General features: G+C 46.0%; 1 long non-coding RNA gene across 1 annotated transcript in view; it reads left to right on the top strand.

Annotated features, from left to right (window-relative positions):
- LOC138468490 (uncharacterized) overlaps positions 1-6,232 on the top strand; it is a 1,478,099-nt gene extending 1,471,867 nt beyond the window's left edge. Inside the window, exon 4 of the long non-coding RNA XR_011268276.1 lies at positions 6,205-6,232. This is a non-coding gene — a long non-coding RNA (uncharacterized lncRNA). The remainder of the gene's footprint in view (positions 1-6,204) is intronic.
- The last annotated feature ends 2,024 nt before the right edge of the window (positions 6,233-8,256 follow it).

The raw sequence follows: 8,256 nt of genomic DNA on the forward strand, positions 1-8,256 counted from the left end.
GAGCCGGCATTTCGGGAGAAGGCCTGAGGGAAAAGGCCCTGTTCCTCCCCTGTTCGCCCCGGGTCGCAGCGGTTAGGCGTCGCCATTATACTCGACTTCTGCGCCCTCATGCACCAACATTGATACAACTGGCCCCGCCCTGCCCTAGCCAGCTTGCACCTCCCTGCGGCACACCTCAGGTACTATTCATCGAGTTATATGCCACCCTGGCTACTGACACTCCGTACTTATTTGTCATGAACAGCGTTACTGATCTTGGCGCCCGGAGACTTGCCTGGTCAATTCACTCGTAATGTCTGTCACTCACGCTTGTCTTAAATGGTGTTGTGCCCTATGGTCGCTCCCAGACCACATTTGAATTGTGTTGTGCCTTATGGTCGCCTTCAGACCACATCTGAATTGTGTTGTGCCTTATGGTCGCCCTCAGACCACATCTGAATTGTGTTGTGCCCTATGGTCGCCTTCAGACCACATTTCAATTGTGTTGTCCCCTAAGGTCGCCTTCAGACCACATTGAACAGTGTTGTGCCTTATAGTTGCTCCCAGACCACATTTGAATTGTGTTGTGCCCTATGGTCGCTTTCAGACCACACTAAAATTGTGTTGTGCCTTATGGTCGCCTTCAGACCACATCTGAATTGTGTTGTGCCTTATGGTCACCCTCAGACCACATTTGAATTGTGTTGTGTCTTATGATCCCTCACAGACCACACTCAAATTGTGTTGTGCCCTATGGTCGCCTTCAGACCACATTTCAATTGTGTTGTCCCCTAAGGTCGCCTATAGACCACATTGAACAGTGTTGTGCCTTATAGTCGCTCCCAGACCACATTTGAATTGTGTTGTGCCCTATGGTCGCTCACAGACCAAACTCAAATTGTGTTGTGCCCTATGGTCGCCTTCAGACCACATCTGAATTGTGTTGTGCCTTATGGTCGCCCTCAGACCATATTTGAATTGTGTTGTGCCTCATGGTCGCTCACAGACCACACTCAAATTGTGTTGTGCCCTATGGTCGCCTTCAAACCACATTTCAATTGTGTTGTGCCCTATGGTTGCTTTCAGACCACATTTGAATTGTGTTGTGCCTTATGGTCACCTTCAGACCACATCTGAATTGTTTCGTGCCTTATAGTCGCTCATCTGCGATCCGGCCGGTGCCTCTTGCTGCGCCTAGCCACACTGATACCTCCTAGTACCTAGGATGCTTTTCAGCCCACTCTGAACCTATCCACTCCTGCCTACCTCAGGCTAGGTCCACCCTATCTGACTGTGTCCTCCTCCTCACACAGGCCCGCCCAGCGTACAATCATGCCCATAGCGTCCTGCAAGCTCAACGTGGCCACCACCACGCTGCTCACTCTCCTCGCAACATTCACTGCTCTCAAACTCTATACTCCCATCCATCCCCTCATACCCACACCACCAAGCCCACTCCCCTACCACAAGCATCTTGCTACCCCGGATACCACACTAACCATGCCACATCGCACACCATGTGTCGTAATTATGCATAGACTAGAAAGACTTAGAGCTCGCACACAGACCACAGAACTTAGCACACTACCCCTTCCCACAGAATACAGAAACTATAGACTGAGTTCTCGCACCACTTCCAAACGCTGCCCCCGCATGGGATACCCACTCTCCCACAGTCCACCACCCACTAACCTCGCAACACCCCACAATACCACCTCATATAACATATCAGATACGACCACCACTCGCACTTCCACAAACAAACCTCTCACACCTCACATCAAGTGTGCCCTCCTCAATGTCAGATCTCTCCCAGCTCATGCACCTGATATTCATGACCTCATAACCAACAATAACATTGACCTATTAGCCATCACTGAAACATGGTTACATGAAGCATCAGGCCCCGCCGTTGCACTTGCACTACCACCTGGCTTCACCATACTCAGACAAGACAGGCCAGATCGAATAGGAGGCGGAGTAGCCCTCATCTACAAGGAGAACCTCCAGCTCCGACCTGTCAGTCACGCCTCGACGAACAACTCTGACCTCCTATCGGCCAAACTCACACTGTCACCCAACAGCACCATCAACATTCACCTACTATACCGCCCCCCAAGCATCACCACAGACTCCCAGGAAAACATCATTCACATCCTCAGCAATAATATCAAAAGCTCCACCAAAACCCTTCTACTAGGAGACCTCAATCTCGGATTCAACGATTCTAAGGACAAATCTGCAGCCACTCTCACCAAGGAACTCAATGACCTGGGCTTCACCCAAAAAGTAGAAAGTCCTACTCACATCAAAGGCTGCATTCTTGACTGGATTGCAGACCATACCTGCCTCACCACTATCACCTCTAACTCCTCACTGCCCTGGACTGACCACAACTGCATCAAGTTCTCTATTCCTATCACCAAAAACCACAAAACTCTGACCCCTGCCAGCGCTGCACAAGTCAGAAGCTCTAAAAGACTCATAGAGGAGAACCTGCGCCCATACCTCAATACCCCTGAGTTAGCTCCCCCATTCGCTAATGACCCCAATATCCTAGCAGACATCTACAAAGATGTCATCACCAAAGCTATCAATGAAATAGCACCACTCGATTGGAAAAAAGAGAAGAAATCCCTACACACCAACTCATGGTTTACTGAAGAACTGCACTCAATGCGATCCCACAAAAGAGCAGCACTAAAAAACTGGCAATCTGACCCCTGCACCAATACCAAAAACAAATTCAATTTAATCTCCCACCAATACAAGATAGCTATCACCGATGCCAAAGCCAACGCTTTCAACACACGTATCTCCAATGCCAAATCACACTCCAAAGAGATCTTCGCCATTTTTAATGAGCTCATCTCCCCCCCTAATACACCGGACAAAATAATCAAAGATGAAGCCTGGTGTACCAGCATTCAAGCTGCCATGCTACACAAAATTGACCTTCTCCAAAAGAAAATGAAAGACCACTGCAAAGCACCTCCTCAACAGACAGAAACTAAACCTACCAGCACCCAACCCACCTCGCCCAAGCCCACCATACCTGACTTCTCCTTCAGAGACGTCACTGAATCAGAAGTTATTAACCTACTAAAAAATCTCAAACCCTCCCCCTGTAAAGGCGATATTTGCCCACCAAAACTTGTCAAAGACTGCGCAGACTGCTTTGCGCCGCTCTTCACGGCATTCATCAACACGTCCTTTAAAACAGGCATCATCCCAGCTAACCTCAAAGAGGCCTGGGTCCAGCCTCTCTTAAAAAACCTACTCTCGACCCCTTACAACCAAACAACTACAGACCAATAACCACAGTGCCATTTCTGCTGAAATTACTGGACAAAGCTGCACACTGCCAAATCCAACACTTTCTGGAAACCCACTCCATCCTCGGGACTAGGCAATCAGGCTTCCGGAAAGGACATGGCACAGAAACAGCCCTGGTAGATCTGAAGAATCAGATCACCCAAATCATGGACAAAGGCAAGCCTGCTCTTCTGCTCCTTTTAGATCTCTCAGCCGCTTTTGATCTGGTTGATCACAAGACTCTCACTTCACACCTCACACACTCAGCCAACTTCTCCAAAGAAGCAGCCCTCTGGATCACTTCCTTCCTAGAGGGAAGAGCCATGAAAGTCTTCTCGGACATCGCCAACGCCACTCCCACGACAATCCACTGCGGGGTCCCTCAAGGATCTTGCACTGCACCCACACTCTATAACTTGTTCACCAAGCCCCTCTTTGACAAACTTGACTCATACGGCATCATATACACGAACTACGCGGACGACACACAAGTACTTCTACCCCTTTCAGGATCATACAACGAAGACGCCAAGGCACTCCACACAATCTACTCCGTCATCAAGGCATGGATGGCAGTTAATGGCCTCTGCCTCAATGGTGACAAGACTGAAATCATGATATTAGGTCAACAGAACACCCTAGACAAACTTGACAAACTGTACGCCAACTTCTCCATTGACAACTCCATCATCCCCGTATCCACAGCCGTAAAGACACTGGGAGTATACCTTGACTCTTCACTATCTATGACTAGACAAGTCAGCGCAATCACTTCCGCATCCGCACACACCACCAAACTCATAAACGCCATCAAGCCCTACCTCTCTAAACCCAACTGCCTCTCTATAGCGAGGGCAACCATTGGAGCCAAACTGGACTACTGCAATGCACTCCGAGCAGGCACATCAGCCAAAAACATAAACAGACTACAAGTCACGCAGAACAATGCTCTCCGGGCCGCTCTTAGTATCCCAAGAAGAGAGCATATCACCCAGGCCAGGCACTCAGTCCAATGGCTCCCGGTCAAAGAACGGATCACTCTCAAAATCCTCACCCTCACTCACAAATGCCTCTCTCTCTCCGCCCCGTCCTATATATCAGAAACCATCCACAAACCTTCCTCCTCCCGTCCCACCAGGACGCAATACTCCAACCTAATCTGCATCCCACGCATCAAAAAAGCCAGAGCCGGAGGTCTAAGTTTCCCCTACATTGCAGCCAAGACCTGGAACGCTCTCCCTGCAGACATTAGAGCGGAAAAAGCACTCCCCATTTTTCGCAGGAAACTGAAAACCTCATTCCTTGCAAAATAATTTGGAAACTCTCAGGAATCCATGTAAATATACTGCATTGCTAATGTATACATGTCTACTGTAAATTCTGTATTGTATGTAATTACTGTATCCTATGTAACTAAGATATTGTCTGTAACAAGCGCCACAATGCCCCCGGGCTGACGTGCGCTCTACAAATCTGAATAAATAAATAAATAAATAAATAAATAAATAAAGGTGGCATTTACTAATGGATTCCTAGGGAATCCAGATGGTTTTGAACAGGTGCAAAATCGAGGTGGATTCCATAGGAATTAATTTGTTTTGCGACTGGATGAAAATCTCATGCCATCATGAAATTAAATGCACTGATGAGACAGAGCAGACCATCATGGTGGAGTTCTAATCTCTGCACTGTTCCCTGCTATCACCTCATCTCTGTTCCAAAATGGGGGAAAGTGTTATGGGCACCTCATTTTCCTGTCTCAATTTAATGCACCAATCGATTTAAAATGAGGTAGGGAGTCTCCACACCCTAAACGTCTGCCCCATATATTTATCTTGTCACCAGTTTAGCTTGATAAATGTTTTACAGAGGGACTATAGTTTGTACCCCCATGTGCTTTGTGATTCAATCATTCGACTCATTGAAAATTGTATAGGCAGATAAGTGTGCTTGCCTTTTTTCATCAACAAAAAGTAGAAGCTGCGTGCATCGCCTATTAGACTGTGGGCCTCATTCTGAGTTTGGTGGTGCAGGTAAAAAGTGGTGATTATTCCACTAACAATCACTAACATCCAAGGTAGGTAAGCCTATAAACCCTAATTTCCAGGGCTAAATACATATCAATATTACAAAAGTAAGAAAGGAGGATGACTGTAAGAAAAATGATGCATTTATATCATTTTTAACAATTCAATGTAGCCACATGCTGCTGGCCAATGACACATAGAAGTTAAAACCCAAATTAATTAAATCATAAAGAAGAGGTGGAACACACACTTTTGTAGTATTGATATGAGTATTTCACTACTTCCACTTTTCTGGGCAGTAATGGAATTGCCTCAATTTTTCCCGCATAGCCAAACAACACGTTTTGGCAAAATTACCACTCTGGAATTACTGAGTGGTAATTCTGTGGGTTTTTGGAGGAACAGTGGAGGATTTACCTCCAATTTGAGCTTCCTCCACGTTCTTTCAGAAAATCAGCTGAATTACCACTAGGTAATTCCTCCGGTGATAGTTCCACAAAAAATCCCCAATGGGGTAGACTCCATAAATGGGCACTAACACTGCATTGGCAAAACTTGGAATCCCATGGTAAACCCACGGAAACAGCAACTGATTTTGGTGGTATCTCGTCAGATTTAGCGCCGAAATACAGCCAAACTCGGAATGAGGCCCTAAATCTGCTAAGTATTTAATAAAGCATAAATTCATTGTTGAGGTGTGGAAATGGTAATGGGCTAACGAAAAATGTATTTAAACAACTTATATTTCCAGGGAATTCATTTAAAAAGATCATATAAGTAAAAAGGTGAAACGTATTTGGTTGTCTTGTTGATGTTGACATACCGAGGTTAAATATGTCTAAGTAATTGACCTAACACTTACTGTTCTCTTGTTTGTCCATAGATTTTCAGTATTGTCTTCATATTCCAGGTATTGTATGCTTTTTTAGGTATTTAGTTGTTTCATTGACAGATTGATTTTCCTCATGTTCTTGATGAACTTTACATTGCTATGCTTGTTTACTATTTGCTTCGACAATTGACCATTCATTATCTTCCACTTCTTTGATGAAAAATAGCATCTTCATGTATGCTTATGTACTTATCTACTAGTATTCAAACAGATCAAACCGATCAATATCCTGATTGTGGCCTCATACCAACATCTTTTCATAAGGTCTATATTGTAGTTAGGCACGAAACAAATATCACATAACATAAATACTTACACTACTATTAATAGTACTAACCGTCTTAATACTACTTAAAGCTACTACTTGTAGTAATACTAGTGATTGACACGCTCCTTCCTCCTATGTCATCTATAGGCGTAGGATCCCACCAGAGAGCATGCCATCAGGGTCAGTATGTAGCAATGATCTCCACTACAGGAGAGTTGTGGCTCTGGGGATTGTGATAAGTTGTGTCCTGCTTGAGACAGAGAATGTTGTGAGTCTCTCATGCAGTAGCAAATATTTCTGGCCTGACATTGTAGCCCTGATCACCAGCTAACTTGTCAGCTCTCCCCCTCAGAAATGATGCCCAATTCAAGGGATTAAGAGTCCATCTATACTTTCTTCATTATTAAGGAGGGCATGCCTGTATTATTTCCCTCTTGAACGAAACTGGGCATCTTTGATCTTACTGGACTGCCGCCTGTCTCTGTTGGGGCTTTTCTTATAATAAGCTGGACGTGTTGATGTAGCCACTAAACATTGTTCACTTGGTCACCCTCTTGGAAAGGCATGATTATTTATTTGAAACAATGTTTCTCCTTCATGCAGGGTGTGTGAAGGAGTAAAACAAGTTTAAAAAAAATATTGATAGTGCCACTATTAATGGGGGGACTCATTATTGCTAGGATTAAAGGCCTTCCCCATCGTATTCCCTTTGGTTTAGTCTTGAGTAGTACATTGGGGGCAAGCATTATCCTACAGTACCACCCTGGGCGGGGGCTGTAGCAAACAGGGAGCTTGGAACGCAGGCTGTAATCTCTGGTATGACGGCACATTCTCAGCGTTCCCAAAGGCTGTGCGCCCCTCGTCCTGTCCCTACCTTGCCCCCTCCGCCTTCCCCATATCACCTTTAGCACCAGTGAGTAACCACAAGTGGGTGCTAAAGGCAAAGTAAGAATTGAAAATTGCGCCTAGATTTCCCTTGTTCTTTTTAATATCTGGTGAGAGGGCATCACCCCAGCAGGGAGGTGGTGGGCAAACTGATGATGTGAGGCGCCAGCCATTGATCCCCATGTATCACAAGGGCACTGTCCTGGCACATGGGAGAATAATGCTCAGTGCCATGCCACCAGCACGGGAGACCTACTGCTCGAGTAGCGATTGTTTCTTGGCTTCATATCACTGTTGGAGCTCCCAGTCTAATATGACACGCATGCCCATCCTCATGTATGTTGGAAGTGTTCCCTTATCTTGTTTCAGACCTTAATCGTCCCCACCCCTGTCTATTTAAAAAAAAAAAAAACACCTTCATTACAATGCCACTAGGGTTTAAAATGCAGATTGCTGCCACTAACTGTTCAAGACTACGGGCCTCATTACGACTTTGGAGGCAGCCTCCAAAACCGTGTCCGGGTTCCCTGAATGGGGAAATACCGGGCCATTCCGAGTATGGAGGGCCCGGTATTTCCTCCTTCAGGGAACCCGGGCCCGGTCCTTCCCCATTCCGATTCGAGCCCTCATAGGGCTCAATGGCAATGGGGAGCCATTATGAACTGGCCCGTTGTTAGCTCCCTGGTCAGAGAGGATCCCGCGAGGGGACCTCGTAATAGTGCGGAGTGGGTTTAATGGCGCCGGCACCATTACTGGCGCCGTTAGACCCATTCCGCACGAGTCGTAATGAGGCCCTACTTCTTTTTTCTTATGAAAGGTTTGGTTTTGGGAAAAGGCATACATGGTTCCGTTCTGCAAATCCCTTAATTGGAAAGTGAGCTTTTTACCAG

Source organism: Ambystoma mexicanum, chromosome 4q, assembly GCF_040938575.1.
Source record: "Ambystoma mexicanum isolate Mex_15411 chromosome 4q, UKY_AmexF1_1, whole genome shotgun sequence".
In the NCBI taxonomy this organism is placed as follows: Eukaryota; Metazoa; Chordata; class Amphibia; order Caudata; family Ambystomatidae; genus Ambystoma; species Ambystoma mexicanum.